The 27,316-nt window shown below is 46.1% G+C and overlaps 1 protein-coding gene across 12 annotated transcripts in view; it reads right to left on the reverse strand.

Moving 5' to 3' along the window:
* Window positions 1-27,316, reverse strand: part of SHANK2 (SH3 and multiple ankyrin repeat domains 2) — a 528,042-nt gene that overhangs the window by 67,875 nt on the left and 432,851 nt on the right. The window lies entirely within an intron of this gene.

The raw sequence follows: 27,316 nt of genomic DNA on the forward strand, positions 1-27,316 counted from the left end.
TCTCCACATACAATTTATGGAGTGGAGGCCGAGCATGCCCAACTACTCCATTCATGACTGGGATCTCCATAACAAGGTTCTTCGGATCCAGTGCGTGGATTTGGGGGATCGCCAGGGGTCTTACAGCTGGGTCAGAAAGTTATTCCCCATCCCAAGGATAAACATTCTGGGAATAGCCCTTTAAGAGTAAGGAGAAGGCTTTATGGGGGTTTGAGCAGTAATCATTTGGCCACAAAAAGCTTGGAGTAGAGACCATTTTGAATACATCCCATGAAAGGGTTATGAGGTGAAGTGCTGGTGCGCCGCCGTCCTTCCAGCTTGCTAGATCCTCATTGATAATGCACATAGGCACTAATGGAATATTGCCCAGCTCTGACAACGGCTCGTTTTCCATCAGCAGGTATTGCCAATAGCACAGACAACAGGGATGAGCTCAGAAGAGCAGTATTTTACCCTGCATGAGACGGCTGAGTAATCAGCAGCAATGAGGGTTAATCAAGGAATCCCATTACCACCATACACGGAGCAGCTGTATATGGGGGTGATCCAGTACCCGAGCCACAGAGAGACCGACACGAACAGCGGGGTAGACTGAGGGCAGAACACACAACCTTAATTAGTTTATAAGCATATGCTTGACCTGATTACGGTGCAATTAAAGCTGATTACATGGAGTTAATGGGACATTTCTTCATTTCTCATCCAATTTAAATTCAGTTGTAGTTTGTGTACAGGAAATAAATGACAGACAACAGGAGACGCCATGATTAGGTCGCAGAGAGAAGATGCAGGGAAGGTATCGGGAGAATGGGGTACAGTCCTGAACCCATCACCGACTGCCATTATGAAATAAAACAAATTACCGGGTGCGGACGTCTGCAATTAATGTTTTCAAAACCGCAATGTATAACATTTCGATAAAGGTGGTAAGGAAACCTGTACATAATAGGGAAATCCTCCGACATTAATGGCTGCTTTTTTTTTTTTGCAGAGCAGCTTGACATTGGTTGTGTCTGGTACTGAAGACCGACTGAAGTAAATAATGCTGACCTGCAATACCACATACAACCTGTGTACAGGAGTAGCGCTATTGCTGGAATACAGCAGACACGTTTTTCTAATTCTTGGCAATCCTACTAAGCGGATCACATGGAAGCATCCCCTGTGATCTGCTGTAATTAATGGTGGAAAGCGTCATTCTTCTGCCAGAGTAATGAAGCATCACACAGTCCTCCAGAGAGAAGCTCTCATAGTCCTATAGAGACCAAACTGTTCTATGGATCAATGGGGGTCTCAGATCCGAGGTCAACACTCACTGAGTAGTAATTACATGGAATACCACACAATCTCCTAATAAGATATTTAAAAAAACAGGTTTTCTAAACAAAAGATCTCTTTAATTACCCCTTAGTGACGGAGCCAAATTTTTGAAATTTGACCAGTGTCAATTTATGTAGTAATAACTCTGGAACGCTTCAACAAATCACAGTGATTTTCAGAATGTTTTTTCGTGACACTTTATACTTTATGATAATAGTAAATTTAGGTTGATATGATTTGTGTTTATTTATAAAAAATATCAGACATTTTAGAAAAATTTTACAAAATTAGCAATTTTCAAACTTTGAATGATTATCCCTTTAATCCAGATAGTCATACCACAGCAAAACATTAATAATTAACATTTCCCACATGTCAGCTTTACACCAGCACCATTTATAAAATGTTCTTTCATTTTGTTAGCATTTTAGGAGGTTTAAAAATGTAGCAGTAAGTTTTGATTTTTTTAAGGAAATTTACAAAATTTATTTTTTACGAACTTATTCATGTTTGAATTGACTTTAGGGGTCCCATATATTGGGAAATCCCCAAAAGTAATACCATTTTAGAAACGGCACCCCCTGACACATTGGAAACTGCTGTCAGGTAGTTTATTAACCTTTCAGGTGCTTTAGGCCTCTTTTCCACTTGCGAGAAAAACGGACGAGTGCAATCTGATAAAAAAATCGGATTGCACTCGGACCAATGTTATTCAATAGGTGACATTCCATTTGCGATTTTTTTCTCAGCTGAAATCGAGCTGAGAAAAAAATCGCAGCATGCTGCGATTTGCTGCGAGTCTCGGACGAGACTCGCCAATGCAAGTCAATGGGCGAGAGAGAAAAAATGCATGGAATACGGACCATCCGTATTCTATCCGTTTTTTACGGATACCTTACCATTCTGTGGCATAGAACACTGTAAATAGTCCTGTAAATGACTGTATAAAAATAGTTGCAGAGAAAAAAAAACGGATTGCATGCGGATGTCATACGGATGTAAAACGGATGGTGCGATTAAAAAATCGCATTGAACTCGCATCACAAACGCATGACAAACGCATACTTTTCATCCCTTTTTTTCGGTCCAGATTACGGACCGTTTTTTTTCTCTCAAGTGGAAAAGAGGCCTTACAGGAATTAATGCAAAGTGGCATGACAGAAATTAAAATGTGTATTGTTACCACCTGAATGCCTCTAACGTCTGAACAGATTACAACAGCCGGAAGACTCTAAGGCCGCTATTTGGTCATGAATTGCCATCGCAAACATCAGGACCACACAATCATGATCTGTGGACAACAATTGGGATAAAGAAGAAGCCCCCACACTCTGTTAACCATTTATATTGATGTAGTCACTATTGACAGCAGCATCTAAGGGGTTAAACAGATTTGGACGGTGCAAACACTGATCGTGGCTGATGCAGCAAGTTGTCAGCTATAGTGGACAGCCGACAGCTGCTGGATTGTCACCTGTATGGGGAGGCTATTCTCTTATATCTCAGGTCAGTTAAAAGACGTATTGGCTGTCATTAAGGGGTTAAAGAGCCTGTATCCAATGATACGCATATTTTCACAAGTTGTCATGTAGCCTATAGCATCCCTATATTTAATCTCAGATTGCTTGGGTCATCTACTTGGCAAATTTAAGATTCGTGAGGTCCCAAAAAAATCCAACCCCAAATGAATTCCTTTGCAGTATTGTGTTTCCCCTTTTTCCTGATTCTTCTGTGTCTCTTTTCACCGGTGTTAAGGCTGCAGTTCCCTTTTCACCCTGTAGATGGAGCTGCAGCTGTGATCCTCCGTGAGTGCAGGAGCTCTGTACGCCACATCTATTCTAATAACCTACATCCGTCCATACTAATAATAATAATTGTACTTCTATAGCGCCAACAAGTGCTGCACAGAGTTGCTAACCGTCCAGAAATTCCTGGACAGTCTGTAAAAGCAGGACACTTTTTTGTCATGTCTGTACAAATATTTGAGGCACTTGTGATTTTTTTTTTTTTTTTTAAGGTTGAAGAAGCTTATACAGACTATTTTGACTATAAATATGATAGTTTTTACAGTAACTGCAGCTGATGCCTCATGTCAGAATTCTGGGCTGTAGACATGTATCTCTTATAATCCTGATGATTTATTATTGTTTTTCAATGAGTCCGTAAAAACGTGGTCTGTCCTTGATTTTTTGATAAGATTCAAGTTGGCCCTCCTGGTGCCGTATGCTCCATATTATCACTGCGATCACTTACATTGAACATCAGCCTTACTGTAGCTGTGGGAACAGCATATTTAAAGGCAATAAAGAGTAAATATGCAAATGTTCCTGCTTCCCCAGGGTGACTGGCGTTTAGCTTTTACAAAATCTAAAACTTTAAAAACTTAAAAGGCTTCAGAATCAATTACGGTCCAAATCCTGATTTTACACCAGATCATCACAATTTGTCCATCTTCGCTATATAAAGAGTGTGAGATGTTGTCTGAGGGATCTGACGCTAGATATACACATTTTCTTCCCCTTTAAAGACTTGTAATCTTGTACTGTATGGTTTATCTCTGGGGATCTGACCACTAGGATCCACTGTGTGAATGAAGCGTTGTGCATGTGTGGTCACGATGCGATCACTTCTATGGGTGTGGTAGTGAGTGTGTGTGCCCACTACTATCATAGAAAGTGGACGGAGCAGTGGTTATTTATGATTTTAGGGATGCCTGAGGGCTGCTCATCCAAGAAACTGCAGCACTTTTGAATGAGGTAGAGCTATAGTCCCAGGCCCGGCGCTGTCCCATAGAAAAGAAGCATAAGATTACATGGTGTAAATGTGTATAAGAAAAATCAGACGTTTCTGCTCTGAAATCCACGGTGGAAGCGAGATGTAAATCCTTGGCTTTATGCTGCAGACTTGTAGTTTGCCTTACCAGGATCCGCACACATATTAGCCCAATTCAGTGGAGCTAATCATCCGCCAGCTGAGGCTTATGGGGTGAGATTTGCCTGCAAACTGCTTTAATAAGTGACATGCTATTTGCTGAACCAGTTTTGAAAATATCAGAAAACACATCACCCCCATTGCATTGTTCTCTACAGTCAGACTGCAGCGGCGACATCACAACTACAGTATAAGTGACTGCTGCAGCCAATCACTGGACTCAGCGGTGCTTCTATGTGCAGGGCTGGAGTCCGCAAGCCTCCGACTCCTCAATTTCCCCGACTCTGACTCCACAGCCCCGGTCACTACTGAGCATGGACATAAAGTGCAGCACAGATTCATCTCAGCTAAAAGCCGGAATCCTTACATCAGGAACAGAACTGACATTTATAGGACATTTCATAACTTTCCCAAATTCTTATGTAAAACATTTACAGCACATCCTGCATTATACGGCTGTACCCAATTTATTAGATATATTAGGAGTCGGAGTCGGTCCATTTTATACCAACTCCACCAAAATGAACACAGACTCCGACTTCACAACTCCGACTCTACAACTCTGTCCCTTGCTAATCTCTGCTGTTGGGGTCAGCTCTGAATAGAATCAGACTCCTTCTTCCTCTGGCAGCTGACAATTTTTGCTTCTGCTACATGAGTTCTCTCAGCTGTGCTAACACGTTCTGCAGAGGCTCTGCTCCTTCCCTGATAAGCAGGACACAAATATTGGCTTCTCTGCAGTGATGACCTGGCACCTGCATTCACAGCACATTAGCTGGACGTGCATGATGTTTTACACTCTGAACACCAGGTGGCACCGTACCATGAAAATAAATGTCAGAACAATATTCTTCATTCTTTATGATCTCTAACAGTACACAATCAGCATTAAACCCACAACCTACATAAAAATGGTCTAATCTGAGATAGGAGACCACTCTCCCAGAGATCGAGAATCATAAGTACATAGCACTGAGGGAACTACTGCAATGTAAAGGCCTTGCATACAAAATGTCACCACGGATGATCCTCAGGGGGTAAAGGAACAAGATTGGACCACCAGCTGTCAGAATATAAGCCTTTGAAATGACTATGAGCTCCAGCAGATCATTATTTCACTTATCGGATATACCCAGTGAAACCTTCACCTCCAATTTCCTGCCATGTCGGAACTTTGTAAAATTGAGATTATTTTACCTTTCAATACAAAGGCCCAGCTATTCTTCTAGGAGCGATAGAAAGATATCAGCTCAGTTCCAGTGTACTGTAGTAACGGCCGTTCTTGGTGTTTTATGATGGAGCCCATCACAGGTCTTCTATTACACCGAGAATCATCTAATAGTACAACCTCCCCTTGTATGAGGAGCATCCACCCTGGAAGGAGCACATCACTCAGGCTTTCTTTATAAGAACAGACACAGTTGCAATGTTAATATGAATATCCCGCTAATGAGATATTCCAGAGTAACCAGAGTGTACTGAAAAAGTGTCTGATCAAAAGTACAGCGAGCGGGTACAACCTGTGGTTCTCCAGCCTGTATGGAGCTGAATGTGCCACAGCGCCGGGCACCAATGTGAGCAGCTGCACCCGGCAGTGCGCGGAGCGGTCCTGTCCTATACAATGCTCACTGGCGAAACTGAGGATAGTTGATGGGTGTCAGAGCTCCACTGATCTGATACTGATGACCTATACTATGGTCATTAATATCATTGTATTGAAATAAGAATTTAATGAAATCCCAGGATCTACCTACTTTACAATGAAAGCCGTTATCATGCCAGTGTGCATTGCCTCACATGTGGTTGTCATGCTATACAGGGACACTGATTCCTAACAGCGCCCTGTGATGTCCTCTGAGCAGCACCCACCATGTCATTGCAGAAGGAGGGAACGTAGCCGCTATACAAGCAAAGCAAACATCCAATGCAACTTTTACATTTCAAAATATTGGACAATGAAGCAAGTTGTGGGAATAGCCCTGTGAACGGATATGTAAAGGTTTGGAGCGACGTATGAGAAAAAAAACTACAGTCCATAAGATATTTTGCAAAACTGATAAAACAAGCTTCTGGATCTATCTAGAGAAAAACAAAAGTTTGTCAATCTGCGCTCACATTCATTAAGATAACACTGAAGTCCAGAAGAAGTGACCACAAGGCCTAGAGCGCAGAAGAAGTGGCCGCTTCCCCGATGTGGAGAACTGACCATCTGACCCCAAGCCTAGAAGAAGTGGCCGCCTGACCCCGAGCCTAGGAGAAGTGGCCGCCTGCCCCCAAGCCTAGGAGAAGTGTGGCCGCTTGACCCCGAGCCCAGGAGAAGTGGCCGATTGACCTCGAGCCCATGAGAAATGGCCACCTGACCCCGAGCCTAGGAGAACTGACCGTCTGACTCCAAGCCTAGGAGAATTGTCCGCCTGACCCCGAGCTTAGGAGAAGTGGCCGCCTGACCCCGAGCCTAGGAGAAGTGGCCGCCTGACCCCGAGCCTAGGAGAAGTGGGCGCCTGCCCCCAAGCCTAGGAGAACTGACCGTCTGAGCCCAAGCCTAGGAGAACTGACCGTCTGACCCCAAGCCTAGGAGAATTGTCCGCCTGACCCCGAGCCTAGGAGAAGTGGCCGCCTGACCCCGAGCCTAGGAGAAGTGGGCGCCTGCCCCCAAGCCTAGGAGAAGTGTGGCCGCTTGACCCCGAGCCCAGGAGAAGTGGCCGATTGACCCCGAGCCCACGAAAAATGGCCACCTGACCCCGAGCCTAGGAGAACTGACCGTCTGACCCCGAGTCTAGGAGAACTGACCGTCTGACCCCGAGCCCAGGAGAACTGGCCGCTGACCCCGAGCCCAGGAGAACTGGCCGTCTGACCCCGAGTCCAGGAGAACTGGCCGTCTGACCCCGAGCCCAGGAGAACTGGCCGTCTGACCCTGAGGCCAGGAGAAGTGGCCACCTGCCCCAAGCCTAGGAGAAGTGGCTGTCTGACCCAGAGTCCAGGAGAAATGGCCGCCTGACCCCGAGCCCAGGAGAAGTGGCCGCCTGCCCCAAGCCTAGGAGAAGTGGCCGCCTGACCCCGAGCCCAGGAGAAGTGGCCGCCTAACCCCGAGCCTCGGAGAAGTGGACGCTTGACTCCGAGCCCAGGAGAAGTGGGTCCCAACAAAGTTAATTCCTGTTAATTGGTACTAAATCCAAAACTGGATTTACCCCACTAAATTTGACTGGATTACAACAGGATCTTCTCCTGTAAATGTGTTTGGATCAAAACGGATCTATTCTTGTAAATGGGATTGTATTCCAGCATAATCTAATACTGCAAATGGGATCTCAGCCTATTCTTTGTGCCCAACTGAATTGGGTCATGAGAATTTGCCTTAAGTGGCATAAGGTCCCAGTGTAGTTCCTATAAATGGGATAACTGGACTCACCAGGATCTGACACAGTAAATGGATCACAGCAGGATCCTAAAATTTTATTGGATTTCAGCATGATCTTTTCCCTTAACTGAATTAGATCCCAGTGAGAACTGTCCATGTAAATGTGATTGAATCCCAGCAGGATCTGTTCTGAATTGGATACTAGCAGCTTTGGAGTCAATAAATAACATTGGATCTCAGGAGAATATGTCCCTCTAAATAAGACTGGATCCCAGCAGGACCTGTCCCTCTACATCAAATTTGATCCCAGCAGGATCTGTACCCATAAATCAGACTGGATCTCAGCAGGATCTGTCCATCTAAATCAGACTGGATCCAAACAGGATCAGTCCCTCTAAATCAGATTGGATACCAGCTTGATCTGTCCTTATAAATATGAGTAGATGACAGCAAGATCTATCTGTCCCTCTAAATTGGATTGGATCACAGCAGGATCTGTCCCTATAAATAGGACTGGATCACAGCAGGATATGTCCCTATAAACAGGACTGTATCACAGCAGGATCTCTCCCTATCAATAGGACTGGATCACAGCAGGATCTGTCCCTATAAATAGGACTGGATCACAGCAGGATCTGTACCTACAAATAGGATTGGATGGCAGCAGGATGATGAGAATGGCTGATGAGCTCCCCATGCACAGCGTCCTCTCCGTTATGTCTCTGTCCATCATGTTTGCATTTCCTAACAGCTGCACTTACATCACATCAGTCCAGAGCTGTAGCTAGAAGCTCCTGGATGCCAAACGTGTATGAAGGCCCCCGACCGGCATGTGCCATTTATAGTTTTGCAGTCTCTGCCTCAATCCCACTCACCCCTAAGTGGGAAAAAACTGTGTCATTTTGCTTGTATTTCAATATATTTGGACATGAGATGGACACTACTGCTAGAGATATACAATGTGTGGAGGAGGAGGAGGAAACTGTGAGGGTTAATAGTGAAATATACAGACTGTGGGATTACGACCTACAGAGAGCGCCGTATCTAAGCTGCGTGCCTGCAGACGTCACCGTGTCCAGGGACCGGAGAATACGGACTGGGATAGGTGTATGCGTAGATGAGAGCATTATACTGAATGACAATGAGTACACACGTACATCCAGCCACGAGCCGGTGACAGAATGGTTACACCATGCTCGAGTGGATAAGACGGCGAGAGAACATAAAGAAGGGCTCACAGCTGGGGCCGAACTGCCGGTAATTGCACATGGGATGATGAAGAACAATGCCGGCGCCGCCAAGGAGATGACAAATTAATTTTGGGCTGGAGCGAAAGCTGCAGATGCCCGACCATCCACTCCCACTTCGGGGGTCTCGCCCACAGGTCCACTTCTCGTAATGGCAGCCATAAAATATCATTATGTCAGCCGGTGTTCTTTCCTGTCACGTGTTGGAATAACAATTGGGGGGGTCTTAAGAAACGTCTGTGTGATCTTCCCCTCTGAAGGCGCAGAACATCAAAAGGTTGATAATGGACTGAAGTAAAGTGGGGATGGGGGGGGGGGAGGGGGCATGGATCTTTATTTTAAACACGAGAAACAAAGAAAAAATAAGAATTATTCATATCTTCTCTACAGAAAACGCTGCTGCAGAGAAGATATGAATGGCAGCTTCAGCACCAGATGCAGGGGACAGCGCTTATCTCTAGCGCTGTCTCCTGCACGGTGCGTGTGGTACCCAGTCGGCACACGGGCGGCACACATGTACCGCACGTGTGCCACACTGATGTGCCACAGAAACGCAGGGGCACACGGACACGGATAATTCCGGTACCGATTTTTCCGGTACGGGAATTATCTGGACGTGTGAGATTGCCCTAACAAATAGAGGGTAATAAAAATGGATAGTGGGGCGCGACCAATTGCCCCATCTTCAAGTCAGCAGTGCAAAGAGAAAACAAGCAACATGGATGGCTTTAAAAGAGCAAGATTTAAAGGGGCCCAAAGGCGCACCAGGACGATCTGAGATTAGGGACTAGTTGTGATACAGTTTAATGTGGTTTTCCAGTTTTATTAAACCGCTTTCCCCAGCTGCATTTGGTTTAAAAAAAACCAAAAAAAATACAACCTGTGCTTCAAAGAGGTTTTCCACAACCTGAAAACCCCTTTAAGCTTGTGCCCGTTTTTGCAATCAAATACATAAAAAAGAAGCATTTTTGTACAAGTTCTTAATTAAAAATGACCTGTTTTTTTTTTTTCTTCAGCCACCAATCAGATCTATGCGTCTCCAAGGCAACAATTACATTATGTATGGTCTTATCCTACAGTCCTTCCATTTGTCCCCTACTTTGTACTCTGTACATTTATTAGTTTTGTGAAATAGAAAGAAGTGGCACAGCACTGCAGGATCAGACTAGACAAGGTATGGCTGTAGTCTGTTACTATGGCGATATAGTCTATATAGCAAGAAGAAATGGTAGGGAATAACATCCCTAAGTATTTTTGAAAGTTCCAGAACTTTTTTTTACTAAAGTAAATATAACACAATAATTGATTCAACAGGATCCGTTATTTTGCCGGCCCAGTAGGACATATAAGAATGCACCCCCATCATTGGTCCCTGGGGTTCAGCACCAGCATTCACCCCACAATGGCGCCATTTTTCAATAGGCTACAATACATACCCTGCCCGTACACAGCGCTGGCAGACTTTTTTCAGCCCTTGCTTTGATGTTGCACTAAGTATCACAGTGCCTGTCACTTGCCAGTCTGGCTTTTTACTTGTCAGACTGTGCCGTTCTTTAAAATGCTAAACATGTTATTGACATTTCATTTTTAGCATCTAGAAGATGGAGCCTGAAACTATTGTTTGCCTTTTGCCATTAGCGGGAATTAATTACATGGCAAACAGCTTGCAATTATAATGACAAATATTACCTAACAGTCCGGTGTTATTTGATTGATTTCCAATGGCGGATGGAAATGTGTACAAAGAGCAGAAAGACTGAATAAATAGCAAGAAGCGTTGTGCGGGTGTCTGCCAGCTGTCCAGATCTCAAATCCATGGACTTCTTCATTGGTGCACGAGGGAAGTCAGTGGCTTCACAGCTGGGGTTAGAGGATTATTAAATAATAATCCCACAAGATAAGAAAAAAAAAAGAAGGAAAACCCTATTGAATGATGGCAAACATCTATGGCAAGATGTTCGCTTAAGCTTTCAGTAATCTTGTCTTCCAGGTCAACACACGCTGTCATTTTTTATCGGGGGAACGGACGGGACGTGCAGCTGGGAGAAGAAATCTTTCCCAAATTGACTCCGAGGGCCTGATTCATCATTTGTGGGTGCTTGGTTTATTTTTAAAGTCACTTTTCATTTTTTTTCTCTTCTTTGACATTTTTGTGCCAGATTCTCAAAATGGAGCACGTGGTTCATGAATTTTGCCCAAAATAAAAATATGCTTTATTTTTGTCTTTTAACTTTTTAGGGGGTCGTTTTAGCGCAAAAAGTCGCATTAAATAAACAAACAAACAAACTAGAATCTACTTTAAACTGCAAATTTTAAGGAAGAAAAATAGGCAAAAATAACATAAAAAAATAGGCAAAAATAACATTAAAAATAGACAAAAAAGAGGGGAACATGCATCAATGAATAAGGCTTCTCATGTCTTACCCGTATGGGTGTAACTACCAAGGTAGCAGCTTAGCAGATTTCTAAAGCTGAAAACTAAAGGGGCCCATTGCCACTCAGCTATAAGGTGCAGTTATTGACGATTGCAGACATTGTAAGTAAAGCGGAGATATGGATGAGCCCCTCGGTTTTATTATAGACGCCTGCATCACCCCTGTACTATGACATCACGTGTACATTATATCTCCAGGTGACATTGTTTTACACTCTGATGAGGCCGGTTATTGGCTGCTGTGGTCACGTGGGATATATAGGCAGTGAAGTCTGCAGCCAACATACCGTAAACTGGAGACGTGTGGGCAGCAGAGGTGGAATGACTGGCAGTAAAACCTTATGCAAGGTTCTTAGCGCACAATTTACAAGGTGACATTGTTTAGGTCACTACACTGGTTACCTGTAAAGGACTGACCTATCTCTTGTTAACCTAAATCTACAAAATTATCTCCAAATAGGTGGGAACCAAATTTACTCAGTATTATGAACTCAGCCCTGGGCAGAGGGAGGACGGCACAACTTAGATGGCGGCAGTCACCTCCTCCACATGTACAATGCAAAAGACAAAGTTAGTCAACCCCTTCCTATAAAGTGATATAGATGGGCAGGTGTAAATGTGCTGCAATACAAACACAGAGATGTAGCAGCAACCTGCGGGCGCCGAGACATATGCAGGCGTCTCCTGTCATACAGGTGCTAAATATGGGGGCCTGCAGTGTGATGTCGCCTTGTTGTGGCAGGTGGGCTCAAACTATCTGATCAAATGGATAAGTCTAATACATCTAGCAACACAGTAAAGTCTTACATGATTACACACATCTTGGTGCCTGCAGGGTGCATATACTTTCGCATTGCATATACAACTGATTTGCACCTTTCCATTTTTTCTGGTTTATTAGGAGGCGCTCACTTACCTGGTATTTTGCATAAGATCGATACACAAATGATAAACACATCTAATTTGCGGCACCGTTTGCTCACTGTAAAGAGGCTTTCATTCATGTATAATTGCGTGTTGCCATCTTGGCGGCCTTATATTGACAGAATAAATGGGAATCCATGGTGAAATTAGAAGTCACATGACTAAATTGGGGTGAAATTGATTAGCTCTGTGCGCCTGGCAGAGATGAGCAGCGGTGCCACCAAGCCGAGTGTTGTATGTGAAGCAGTCGTTTTCACGCTAATGAACTGCACATATGGTGCACACAGGGTTAATTGCCCTCCTCGGTCGCCTGATGGGAAAATCCTTCACAGCTATTAAGATTTTAACAAGAGCAGCAACTTTATTTTATTTTTTCGTGTACACAAATAGCTATTTTGTGGAAATGCTTTTGTTAATGACAGAAATTGTCTGAAAACGCTTCTAGGAAAAAAAAGAAAGCCCCCTGGTGTTCAGACTGCGTGGAGCGTTTCCCCCCAGCTCTGGGAAGGGTCTTCAGCTGCAAAAATTACAATAAAATTATTATGACTTTAAAGGAAAACGTTCAGAGAACAAACTAATCACAGTTGTAGAGGCGCAGCTGCTGGAGAGGGGGGCGTCTTGGGGCTAAAAATACACCAGCGAACCCACCCCCATCCCGGCAATGTAGGTGCATCAACTCCGAAACGATGCCGCCACTCGCTGGGGTGACGTTCATATAATGCACAACCCGACGCTTCCAGATGCAAATCCAGGAGGAGGGCTGACCATTAAATATTTTACCAAATATTACATGCCGGCACTGCCAGAGATGGATGAACATGAGCATCCATCCATTGCTGTAAGAGCCATATAATAAGCAACTGGTCATAGGCAGAAAATCCAGGCTACGGCTGATACAAGGAGCCGCCTAGTTTGGAAACCCCATTTTCAATTTTGGATTTAGAGATCCACTGTTCAGGATTCTCATCTCTACGCCGGAGGTAACAGCGGCTTCTTGCTTTGGAGAAGATATCCTATACTACAAAGAAAACCAATAGATATGAAAATTCGGACAAATCAAGACATCTGGAGGAAGTAAAAGCTGCTGCTGCTCTCACTTCCTCCAGATGTCGATCACCTCCGTAGAGAATGAAGCCGGGGCTGATTGGCTGCAGGGATCGTGTGATATAACAATGTGATGTGATCCCCGGAAATGCGAGTGACCACATTGCTGGAACGGCACCTGGGTGGAAACAGAAGTGTTTGAAAAGGGTTGTCAGAGTAGTGCAAAACCTCATTAAATGCATGTATTTTGGGTTAAAAATCATTTTTACAATCCAGTTTAATTAAAAATCTTGCACAATTTGTCTTTTATAGCCTATATGTTGCACCATCCATTGTTGGCTGCAGAATGAAGTAACTGAGAATCCATCAGTGAGCTCGCTGTAAACGCTTATCTGCCTTTTCTGTGCCCCTCTGGGCTGATTTATAACCAAAGACCACATCAGAGTTGAACACTGTGACCGTGAATCAGCTGAAAGAAGCTTAAAAAAAATTAGTCACAAATTCTCCGGTTGGAATGAGCTCACAAATTCTAACAAAAATCATTTTGGAACCAGCAATAGACAATGCAACATAAAGGCTACAGGAGGCAAAGGATGCAAAATGTTTTGTGAAACTCAAAAGCATAAATGATATTTAGCACCACAAACATGCTTTTATGCAGAAGAAATATCCTGAAAGGTGGCCATAATGTCCTTTATACCTCTTTTTCCTAGGCCTATGGGTATGTGCATACGTAGAGTAAAATTTCTGCACCCTTTCTGCAGCTCTAACAGGAAAAATGCAGTTGTAAAAACGTGCGATCTTGCCTGCGTTTTTGACTGATTTGAGTGAAGTCAAGCGTGAAAAATGAAGGGCAAAAATGCACAGATAATTGACAAACTACAGATTATTTTCTGCAAGTCACAAATAAGTAACGTGTGCATGACACGTCAGGTTTCTCATTCACTTTTCTGGCACCAGGAAGGCTTCAGGTTTTTCTAGAAAATCTGGCAAAAAACGCACCAAATCTGCAATGTGTGCCCAAGTCCTTATACTATACGGGTATGTGCACACGCTGCGGATTTTGCTGCGGATCCGCAGCGTTTTCGCAGCTGCGGATCCGCAGCAGTTTCCCATGAGTTTACAGTACCATGTAAAGGAATGGGAAATGAAATCCGCAGTGCACATGCTGCGGAAAAAACCCGCGGAAACGCAGCGGTTTATTTTCCGCAGCATGTCAATTATTTCTGCGGATTCCGCTGCGGGTTTGCCCCTGCTCCAATTGAAATCTGCAGGTGGAAACCGCAAAAGAAACCGCGGGTAAATCCGCAGTAAAAACCGCAGCGATTTTTCACTGTGGATTTAGCAAATCCGCTGCGGAAAATTCCGCAATGGAATCCGCAGCGTGTGCACTTAGCCTCAAGGTCTAAATGACACCATTTCCTCCACTCGCAGGTGAACACTATGGGGTTGCTGAGAAGTGAACCTGTGAATGCTGGTGTCTGAGGATAAGACACTGGACCTGTCTCTATGCATTGTACATCCTGGCTTTTATGTCATCTACTCCATCCTTACAATTGTCAGTTTTGCAACTTGGTCAAATATTGATGTTAGGATGGTCTCAAAGGATCAGACACCAGTGATTAGCGACCCACTGATTCACGACCCCTCTAAACATCAGAGCTTTCTCATATAAGTAAACCCCATCCACCCAATGTCTGCAAGTTGAGAGTGGGATCTTCTCCTTCAGAGATGATGAAGATACAGCTGTAAACAGCACAACGCTCCAAGACAATCTGTAGTGTTACAGGATCATCGCAGTCCTAGTTTGTCATTCTTCATTTCTCCCTTATTTCTGCTGAGATGAGATTAGGGGCTGCGGCAGCTTTATTCATTGGACATGGGAATTTAAATTTGCAAATGGAAAGAGCAGTAACAAGGTTCCTGCCAATAAAACTGGGGATCTGCAGACAAAAAGGCTGAAAATGAATTCCTATGTAAAGCAGACATGCAGCGAATGCGGGGCTGATGCTTAGTATAAGATCATACACAGATATTAGTTATATAAAGGAACCAGGCCGACCATCAGTATGATCGTTTGAATTCCTCCTTTTATACGGCTCTACCGAATGAGATCAGCTCGGGTCATAAAAGTTCAATAATCGATAATATTTTTGTTGGAATGCTCAAACTAAGTATTATGTGTAGCGCTGGTCTCATCCCTACTTGACATTCCTCTCCATGAGCCACTTAGGGTATGTGCACACATTGCGGATTTCCTGCGGATCCGCAGCGTTTTTTACCGTGCAGAAACGCTGCAGATCCGCAAGTGATTTACAGTACAATGTAAATCAATGAGAAAAAGAAAAAGCTGTGCTAATGGTGCGGAAAATACCATGCGGAAACGCTGCGGATTAAAAGATGGAGCATGTCACTTCTTTTTTGCCGATCTGCAGCATTTTTGTACCCATTCCATTATAGAAATCTGCAGGGGTAAAAAAAAACGCAAAGAAATCTGCACAAAATCCCCAGCAAATTCACACAAAAAACGCGTCAAATGCGCACCTGCGTTTTCTGCCAAGAGATGCAGAATCCGCACAAAAAATTCCTGAGGCTAATCCGCAACGTGGGCACATAGCCTAAAGGTGTTGTCACACACACAACTCAGTACCTGATGTGGGTACGACAGCAAGGTGTTCATCTATCTCCACAATCAGACTTGCACTCACATCCACTTTCACCAAACAAATGGGGTAATTAGTCCCCAAAATTATACACTTCTGTCCGATGGTTAAAAAACCAAACCCTTTCCGAAAGGCGATGGATGCTTTTTAGAGCAGACAAGGTTGGATTTTACTAAGGTTTTTGGCTGTGATATAAAAAAGTGCAGTCCTCACAAGAAACGGGTAGAAAGAAAAACACAAAATAAGGTGACATACAAACATGCAAAACAGTAACACAATAAATAGGAGAAATAACAAAATTAATACCAACAGCTTTCAATCTCTATATGTTGTTCTGTTTTCCTGGGGATAGGAGAATGATATGACACCCTCAGACCTGGCTGACCCTCACCATGTGAACACGTTCAGACCTGGCTGACCATCACCATGTGAACACATTCAGACCTGGCTGACTCTCACCATGTGAACGCATTCAGACCTGGCCGACTCTCGCCATGTGAACGCATTCAGACCTGGCTGACTCTCATGTGAACGCATTCAGACCCGGCTGACTCTCACCATGTGAACGCATTCAGACCTGGCTGACCCTCACCATGTGAACGCATTCAGACCCAGCTGACTCTCACCATGTGAACGCATTCAGACCTGGCTGACCGACCCTCGCCATGTGAAAGCATTCAGACCCAGCTGACTCTCACCATGTGAACGCATTCAGACCTGGCTGACCCTCGCCATGTGAACGCATTCAGAGCTTGCTGACCCTCACCATGTGAAAGCATTCAGACCCAGCTGACTCTCACCATGTGAACGCATTCAGACCTGGCTGACCCTCGCCATGTGAACGCATTCAGAGCTTGCTGACCCTCACCATGTGAAAGCATTCAGACCCAGCTGACTCTCACCATGTGAACGCATTCAGACCTGGCTGACCCTCGCCATGTGAACGCATTCTGACTTGGCTGACCCCCTCACCATGTGAACGCATTCAGACCTGGCTGACTCTCACCATGTGAACGCATTCAGACCCAGCTGACTCTCACCATGTGAACGCATTCAGACCTGGCTGACCCTCGCCATGTGAACGCATTCAGAGCTTGCTGACCCTCACCATGTGAAAGCATTCAGACCCAGCTGACTCTCACCATGTGAACGCATTCAGACCTGGCTGACCCTCGCCATGTGAACGCATTCAGAGCTTGCTGACCCTCACCATGTGAAAGCATTCAGACCCAGCTGACTCTCACCATGTGAACGCATTCAGACCTGGCTGACCCTCGCCATGTGAACGCATTCTGACTTGGCTGACCCCCTCACCATGTGAACGCATTCAGACCTGGCTGACTCTCACCATGTGAACGCATTCAGACCCAGCTGACTCTCACCATGTGAACGCATTCAGACCCGGCTGACTCTCGCCATGTGAACGCATTCCGACCTGGCTGACCCTCGCCATGTGAATGCATTCAGACCTGGCTGACTCTCACCATGTGAACGCATTCAGACCTGGCTGACTCTCACCATGTGAACGCATTCAGACCTGGCTGACTCTCGCCATGTGAACGCATTCCGACCTGGCTGACCCTCGCCATGTGAATGCATTCAGACCTGGCTGACTCTCACCATGTGAACGCATTCAGACCTGGCTGACTCTCACCATGTGAACGCATTCAGACCTGGCTGACTCTCACCATGTGAACGCATTCAGACCTGGCTGACTCTCACCATGTGAACGCATTCAGACCTGGCTGACTCTCACCATGTGAACGCATTCAGACCTGGCTCACCCTCGCCATGTGAATGCATTCAGACCCGGCTGACTCTCACCATGTGAACGCATTCAGACCTGGCTCACCCTCGCCATGTGAATGCATTCAGACCCGGCTGACCATCACCATGTGAACGCATTCAGACCCGGCTGACTGTCACCATGTGAACTCATTCAGACCTGGCTGACCCTCACCATGTGAACGCATTCAGACCCGGCTGACCGTCACCATGTGAACGCATTCACACCTGGCTGACTCTCACCATGTGAACGCATTCAGACCTGGCTGACCCTCACCATGCGAACGCATTCAGACCTGGCTGACTCTCACCATGTGAACGCATTAAACCTTGCTGACCCTCACAATGTGAATTCATTGAAACCTGGCTGAGCCCCACCATTTTAATGTATTTAGATCTGGTTGACTTCACCAAGTGAACACACTCAGTCCTGGTCCCACCATGAGAACGCACTTGGACCTGGTTCCACCATGAGAACGCACTTGGACCTGGTTCCACCATGAGAACGCACTTGGACCTGGTCCCACCATGAGAACGCACTTGGACCTGGTCCCACCATGAGAACGCACTCGGACATGGTCCCACCATGAGAACGCTCTCTGACATGGTCCCACCATGAGAACGCACTCGGACATGGTCCCACCATGAGAACACACTCTGACCTGACTGGCAACCATAACATGAACGGATTCAGACCTGGTTGACCCCCACCATGTGAACACAGTTAGGCATAATTAGCCATATAAATTATTACATATTCACTTATAAGTGCCATGTAGTCAGACTTGCCGATCTAATACATATTAATTGGAAAGAATGGGAGAATCTATGGCTGGATGAAACTCAGTATGAGCTGCTGTGTTGGTGGCAATCATTTCTTGGTCAGGTAACTGTTTTAAGATTTATTCAGATTCCATAAAGAATAAAACTTCCACACTTTTTGAATGTGGAATCTCCAACCTGCAGAAGTACTAGGCAATCAGTGAGGTGCCAGCACCTATGTGCCTTCAAAATTGGTTGGTGGTTCCCACTGTACTGGCAAAAGAGAATGTGAATACATAACATAGAGGCAGAACACTCAGCTACTATAGGGCCATTGGAGAGATCAGTCCAGTTCTGGTCCCAACCCCTTGGCCATTAACTGTAGAGGACCAGCGCCACACTCCACAATCCAGAAAATCTGCACCATTAGGCAGAATTATGGTAAAAAGTTGGTTGAATGGTGATGGAAGTGGTGTAAAAGGGAAAAAACAGAAATATATCTGATTTGAGTGGTAAACCTGGAATTGTAACTGAGCAGGGGGTTTCTTCTCAGCTTTGGCATTATATACCCCCGACAGATGTATTATACCCCTGTTGGCATACAATGTAACAGCAATTTTTCTGCTGTTTTTTTTCCATATGTATAATTAAATTGCGTTTTCAGCAATTTATGCACACAGGAGGTTAAACCCATTTGCAGTATTGCGCCTTGGCCTATTATGAGGCAGCGCTGTAAAATCTGTGCACGCGTCGCTGTAGATTGCACACACCATGCTCTGGATCATAGGCTGCAGCAGCTGTCTCCTCGCGTTTTACATCCCTGTGTGTGACAAGGTGCGAGCTTTGTTACTAGGAGACAGTTGCTGCAAGTTATAACCCTGCTTGCAATGCATACGAGCAGTGCCGGCCGCTTTTGTAGAGCAGTGGGTCACATCCTTTGTCCGGCCGGGTCTCCCACCATCACTAAGTAACTGATCCAGGTATCGGGTTAGGCTCTTCATTCATTCCTGTGCTGGTTAGTAATCTTGGAATGATCCGGAGCGGTGATTAATATTTTACATCCACAACATGCGACTGCCAGAACGCAGCAATAGTGAAGGAATTTTCATATGATTACATAGATTTATATCTGTATGATTGTACTTGGTGTTGTATGGGGGAGGCCCAGGGCACTGGCCCCTCAGGCCTACAGTTGTCATTTATCCCTGTTCACTAAAGTAGATTAAAAGCATATTTCCAACTCCGATATCTATCCACAGAATAGGCCATAAGTCATAAATATGTGATGGATGCAGGTCCCACATCTATAGCGAGAACTCGCCTCTGCATCACACCTCTGTATGGATAAGTGTATGCTCTCCCCATTCACGTCTACGGGAGTTTAGAAAGCGAATACAGTCTAATGTGTCCAAGAAACCTACGGTACTTTCAGTTAGCATTATGTCAGAACTATACAGTACAGACCAAAAGTTTGGACACACCTTCTCATTTAAAGATTATTCTGTATTTTCATAACTATGAAAATTGTAAATTCACACTGAAGCCATCAAAACTATGAATTAACACATGTGGAATTATATACTGAACAAAAAAGTGTGAAACAACTTAAATTATGTCTTATAGTCTAGGTTCTTCAAAGTAGCCACCTTTTGCTTTGATGACTGCTTTGCACACTCTTGGCATTCTCTTGATGAGCTTCAAGAGGTAGTCACCGGGAATGGTCTTCCAACAATCTTGAAGGAGTTCCCAGAGATGCTTAACACTTGTTGGCCCTTTTGCCTTCACTCTGTGATCCAGCTCACCCCAAACCATCTTGATTGGGTTCAGGTCTGGTGACTGTGGAGGCCAGGTCATCTGGCGTAGCCCCCCATCACTCTCCTTCTTGGTCAAATAGCCCTTGCACAGCCTGGAGGTGTTTGGGGTCATTGTCCTGTTGAAAAATAAATGATGGTCCAACTAAACACAAACCGGATGGAATAGAATGCCGCTGCAAGATGCTGTGGTAGCCATGCTGGTCCAGTATGCCTTTAATTTTGAATAAATCCCCAACAGTGTCACCAGCAAAGCACCCCCACACCATCACAATTCATAATTTTGATGCCTTCAGTGTGAATTTACAATTTTCATAGTCATGAAAATACAGGAAAATCTTTAAATGAGAAGGTGTGTCCAAACTTTTGGTCTGTACTTTGTGTTGGAACTTGCTTTCCCTTACTTCTCAGCATGCTTTGCCTCTATCCATAGCTTTCCTGCCCTGAACTGAAATTCTAAAAGTCTTTTATGCCTACTATGTTTGTCTTTCTGCTCCTGTTCTTCAGATGGTCCTTACTTCCTGTACAGGGACCAAGTCCTGCCCTCATAATTTAAAGCAACAAATACCTGCCGCCCACTTTGTTAAAATAAGACCCAATCAGTTGTCTTGTTTAGATAATACCCACCTCTATTTCCTGTTGAGTTACGAAGACCCACACCAAATTCCTGTTCAGATATGAAGCGCCGCCCCACTGCCTGTTCAGATACGAAGACCCACCCCCACTTCCTGTTTAGATACGAAGACCCACTTCCCGTTCAGATACGAAGACTCGCCCCCACTTCCCGTTCAGATACGAAGACCCAACCCCCACTTCCTGTCCAGATACGAAGACCCACCCCCACTTCCTGTTCAGATACGAAGACCCACTTCCCGTTCAGATACAAAGACTCGTCCCCACTTCCCGTTCAGATACGAAGACCCAACCCCCACTTCCTGTTCAGATACGAAGACCCACCCCCACTTCCTGTTCAGATACGAAGACCCACTTCCCGTTCAGATACGAAGACTCGCCCCCACTTCCCGTTCAGATACGAAGACCCAACCCCCACTTCCTGTTCAGATACGAAGACACGCTCCCACTTCCCGTTCAGATACGAAGACCCACCACCCACTTCCTTTTCAGATACGAATACCCACCCCCACTTCCTGTTCAGATACGAAGACCCACCCCCCATTTCCTGTTCAGATACATAGACCCGCCCCTATTTCCTGTTTAAATATGAAGACCCACCCCCACTTCCCATTCAGATACGAAGACCAGCCCCCACTTCTCATTCAGATACGAAGACCCATCCCCCACTTCCTGTTCAGATATTTAGACCCACCCCCACTTCCTGTTCGGATATGAAGACCCGCTCCCACTTCCTGTTCAGATATGAAGACCAACCCCCACTTCCTGTTCAGATATGAAGACCCGCCCCCACTTCCTGTTCAGATACAAAGACCCGCCCCCACTTCCTGTTCAGAGGTGAAGACCCGCTCCCACTTCCTGTTCAGATATGAAGACCCACCCCCACTTCCTGTTCAGATATGAAAACCCACCCCCACTTCCTGTTCAGATATGAAGACCCGCCCCCACTTCCTGTTCAGATATGAAGACCCACCCCCACTTCCTGTTCAGATACGAAGACACACTTCCCGTTCAGATATAAAGACCCGACACCACTTCCCGTTCAGATACGAAGACCTGCCCCCATTTCCAGTTCAGATACAAAGACCCGCCCCCACTTCCTGTTCAGATACGAAGACACACTTCCCGTTCAGATATAAAGACCCGACACCACTTCCCGTTCAGATACGAAGACCTGCCCCCATTTCCCATTCAGATACAAAGACCCACCCCCACTTCCTGTTCAGATATGAAGACCCACCCCCCAATTCCTGTTCGGATATGAAAACCTGCCCCCACTTCCTGTTCAGATATGAAGACCCGCCCCCACTTCCTGTTCAGATATGAAAACCCGCCCCCACTTCCTGTTCAGATACGAAGACCCGCCCCCACTTCCTGTTCAGATATGAAGACCCGCCCCCACTTCCTGTTCAGATATGAAGACCCACCCCCACTTCCTGTTCAGATATGAAGACACACTTCCCGTTCAAATATAAAGACCCGACACCACTTCCCGTTCAGATACGAAGACCTGCCCCCATTTCCCGTTCAGATACAAAGACCCACCCCCCACTTCCTTTTCAGATATGAAGACCCACCCCCACTTCCTGTTCAGATACGAAGACCCACCCCCACTTCATGTTCAGATATGAAGACCCGCCCCCACTTCCTGTTCAGATATGAAGACCCACCCCCCACTTCCTGTTCGGATATGAAGACCTGCCCCCACTTCCTGTTCAGATATGAAGACCCGCCCCCACTTCCTGTTCAGATATGAAGACCCGCCCTCCATTTCCTATAACCATTTCGACGTCTCAGCTGCTAGAGTTGTAAAGCGCTGCAGAATATGCTGGCGCTATATAAATAAAGATTATTATTATTAGAGTGGCCGGCGCTTCTGAACTCTTTTTCGGGGATAAGACAACAGAATTTATGAATAATGTGATAAACAGACAATCTGAATTATAAATATAACGTGACTTGAGTTTTGCGAATATTATAAGACAATATTTTAGTAACTGGCCCTAAAACCTCTCATCATATGGAACATTGTATAACACAGCAGTGAGCGTCCTCAAGTCTAGCAGACTGGACAACTTGCCCCAGGAGGCATATACATATCAGGCAGCATTGGAACAGTAGACTCATTTCCTTTTAGTGGGGGATGGGTCATCTCTCATCTATATTTATAGAACACCTCTAGTCACAATATAAAGTCATCTTCTCCTCCGCAGAAAATATCAACATAATATAAAGATGTAATTTAGCAGTAAAATAGTTGCAAGAATTAGTGACAACTGGATGTAAATATATATTTTTTCCCTGTATTTTGACACTTTCGACAGAGCAAATTGGTTAATTATGGTACATATTTTAGATATTTACCTTTATAGGGAACCTGTCACCCCCAAAATCGATGGTGAGGTAAGCTCACTGTCATCAGGGGCTTATCTACAGGATTCTGTAATGCATTCTGTAATGCTGTAGATAAGCCCCCGATGTTACCTGAAAGAGGAGAAAAAGAGGTTAGATTATACTCACCCAGGGGCGGTCCTGTTCCGATGGGTGTCTCAGGTCTGCTCCGGCGCCTCCTATCTTTATTCCATGATGTCCTCTTTTGGTCTTCACGCCGCGGCTCCGGCGCAGGCGTACTTTGTCTGCCCTTTTGAGGGCCGAGCAAAGTACTGCAGTGCGCAGGCGCCGGAAAGGTCAGAGAGGCCCAGCGCCTGCGCACTGCAGTACTTTGCTCTGCCATCAACAGGGCAGACAAAGTATGCCTGCGCCAGAGCCACGGCGTGAAGACCAGAAGAGGACGTCATGGAATGAAGATAGGAGGCGCCGGAGCGGACCTGAGACACCCATTTGACCGGACCGCAGCGGGACCGCCCCTGGGTGAGTATAATCTAACCTCTTTTTCTCCTCTTTCAGGTAACATCGGGGGCTTATCTACAGCATTACAGAATGCATTACAGAATCCTGTAGATAAGCCCCTGATGACGGTGAGCTTACCTCACCATCGATTTTGGGGGTGACACAGGTTCCCTTTAATCCCATATCAAAATCTTTAGTTTTGTTTTTTTTATTTTTATTTTCCCACACTAAAAGGCATCATAAAATAAAGTATAATTATATCACCTTTTCTTTTAATTATTTGTTAAAAACGTGCACTGGACATTTTTTTTTTCTAATCTCTTTCCATTTTCTTGAAATGTTTTATTCCATTTTCTTAATGACAAGGCTTGGCGGAACAGCAACTCCATATATATTTCTCAGGACTATGGGATGGTGTTGTGGGCATGCCCTATCATTTGTACAGGGGTCACTGTATGTGTGTTGTGGGCATGCTCTGTCACCTGTACAGAGGTCACTGTGTGTTGTGGGCATGCCCTATCACCTGTACAGAGGCCACTGTGTCTGTTGTAGGCATGCACTGTCACCTGTACAGAGGTCACAGTGTCTGTTGTGGGCATGCACTGTCACCTGTACAGAGGTCACCGTGTCTGTTGTGGGCATGCACTGTCACCTGTACAGAGGTCACCGTGTCTGTTGTGGGCATGCACTGTCACCTGTACAGAGGTCACCGTGTCTGTTGTGGGCATGCACTGTCACCTGTACAGAGGTCACCGTGTCTGTTGTGGGCATGCACTGTCACCTGTACAGAGGTCACCGTGTCTGTTGTGGGCATGCACTGTCACCTGTACAGAGGTCACTGTGTCTGTTGTGGGCATGCACTGTCACCTGTACAGAGGTCACCGTGTCTGTTGTGGGCATGCACTGTCACCTGTACAGAGGTCACCGTGTCTGTTATGGGCATGCACTGTCATCTGTACAGAGGTCACCGTGTCTGTTGTGGGCATGCTCTGTCACCTGTACAGAGGTCACTGTGTCTGTTGTGGGCATGCACTGTCACCTGTACAGAGGTCACTGTGTCTGTTGTGGGCATGCTCTGTCACCTGTACAGAGGTCACTGTGTCTGTTGTGGGCATGCACTGTCACCTGTACAGAGGTCACTGTGTCTGTTGTGTCGCATGCTCTGTCACTCGTACAGAGGTCACGGTCTCTTGAGGGTATGCTGTCACCTGTACAGAGGTCACCATGTCTGTTGTAGGCATGCCCTATCACCTGTACAGAGGCCACTGTGTCTGTTGTGGGCATGCACTGTCACCTGTACAGAGGTCATCGTGTCTGTTGTGGGCATGTACTGTCACCTGTACAGAGGTCACCGTGTCTGTTGTGGGCATGCACTGTCACCTGTACAGAGGTCACCGTGTCTGTTGTGGGCATGCACTGTCACCTGTACAGAGGTCACCGTGTCTGTTGTGGGCATGCACTGTCACCTGTACAGAGGTCACTGTGTCTGTTGTGGGCATGTACTATCACCTGTACAGAGGTCACTGTGTCTGTTGTGGGCATGCACTGTCACCTGTGCAGAGGTCACTGTGTCTGTTGTGGGCATGCACTGTCACTCGTACAGAGGTCACGGTCTCTTGAGGGTATGCTCTGTCACCTGTACAGAGGTCACTGTGTCTGTTGTGGGCATACTCTGTCACCTGTACAGAGGACACTGTGTCTGTTGTGGGCATGGCCTGTCACCTGTACAGAGGTCACTGTGTCTGTTGTGGGCATGTACTGTCACCTGTACAGAGGTCACCGTGTCTGTTGTGGGCATGCACTGTCACCTGTACAGAGGTCACCGTGTCTGTTGTGGGCATGCACTGTCACCTGTACAGAGGTCACCGTGTCTGTTGTGGGCATGCACTGTCACCTGTACAGAGGTCACTGTGTCTGTTGTGGGCATGTACTGTCACCTGTACAGAGGTCACTGTGTCTGTTGTGCGCATGCACTGTCACCTGCACAGAGGTCACTGTGTCTGTTGTGGGCATGCACTGTCACCTGTGCAGAGGTCACTGTGTCTGTTGTGGGCATGCACTGTCACTCGTACAGAGGTCACGGTCTCTTGAGGGTATGCTTTGTCACCTGTACAGAGGTCACTGTGTCTGTTGTGGGCATGCACTGTCACCTGTACAGAGGACACTGTGTCTGTTGTGGGCATGGCCTGTCACCTGTACAGAGGTCACTGTGTCTGTTGTAGGCATGCACTGTCACCTGTACAGAGGTCACAGTGTCTGTTGTGGGCATGCACTGTCACCTGTACAGAGGTCAATGTATCTGTTATTGGCATGCTGTCACCTGTACAGAGGTCACTGTGTGTTGTGTCGCATGCTCTGTCACTCGTACAGAGGTCACGGTCTCTTGAGGGTATGCTGTCACCTGTACAGAGGTCACTGTGTCTGTTGTGGGCATGCACTGTCACCTGTACAGAGGTCACCGTGTCTGTTGTGGGCATGCACTGTCACCTGTACAGAGGTCACCGTGTCTGTTGTGGGCATGCACTGTCACCTGTACAGAGGTCACTGTGTCTGTTGTGGGCATGCACTGTCACCTGTACAGAGGTCACCGTGTCTGTTGTGGGCATGCACTGTCACCTGTACAGAGGTCACCGTGTCTGTTGTGGGCATGCTCTGTCACCTGTACAGAGGTCACTGTGTCTGTTGTGGGCATGCACTGTCACCTGTACAGAGGTCACTGTGTCTGTTGTGGGCATGCACTGTCACTCGTACAGAGGTCACGGTCTCTTGAGGGTATGCTCTGTCACCTGTACAGAGGTCACTGTGTCTGTTGTGGGCATACTCTGTCACCTGTACAGAGGACACTGTGTCTGTTGTGGGCATGGCCTGTCACCTGTACAGAGGTCACTGTGTCTGTTGTGGGCATGCACTGTCACCTGTACAGAGGTCACTGTGTCTGTTGTGGGCATGCACTGTCACCTGTACAGAGGCCACTGTGTCTGTTGTAGGCATGCACTGTCACCTGTACAGAGGTCACTGTGTCTGTTGTGGGCATGCACTGTCACCTGTACAGAGGTCACTGTGTCTGTTGTGGGCATGTACTGTCACCTGTACAGAGGTCACTGTGTCTGTTGTGGGCATGCACTGTCACCTGTGCAGAGGTCACTGTGTCTGTTGTGGGCATGCACTGTCACTCGTACAGAGGTCACGGTCTCTTGAGGGTATGCTCTGTCACCTGTACAGAGGTCACTGTGTCTGTTGTGGGCATACTCTGTCACCTGTACAGAGGACACTGTGTCTGTTGTGGGCATGGCCTGTCACCTGTACAGAGGTCACTGTGTCTGTTGTGGGCATGCACTGTCACCTGTACAGAGGTCACCGTGTCTGTTGTGGGCATGCACTGTCACCTGTACAGAGGTCACCGTGTCTGTTGTGGGCATGCACTGTCACCTGTACAGAGGTCACCGTGTCTGTTATGGGCATGCACTGTCATCTGTACAGAGGTCACCGTGTCTGTTGTGGGCATGCTCTGTCACCTGTACAGAGGTCACTGTGTCTGTTGTGGGCATGCACTG

This window comes from Ranitomeya imitator, chromosome 9, assembly GCF_032444005.1.
Source record: "Ranitomeya imitator isolate aRanImi1 chromosome 9, aRanImi1.pri, whole genome shotgun sequence".
NCBI lineage: Eukaryota > Metazoa > Chordata > Amphibia > Anura > Dendrobatidae > Ranitomeya > Ranitomeya imitator.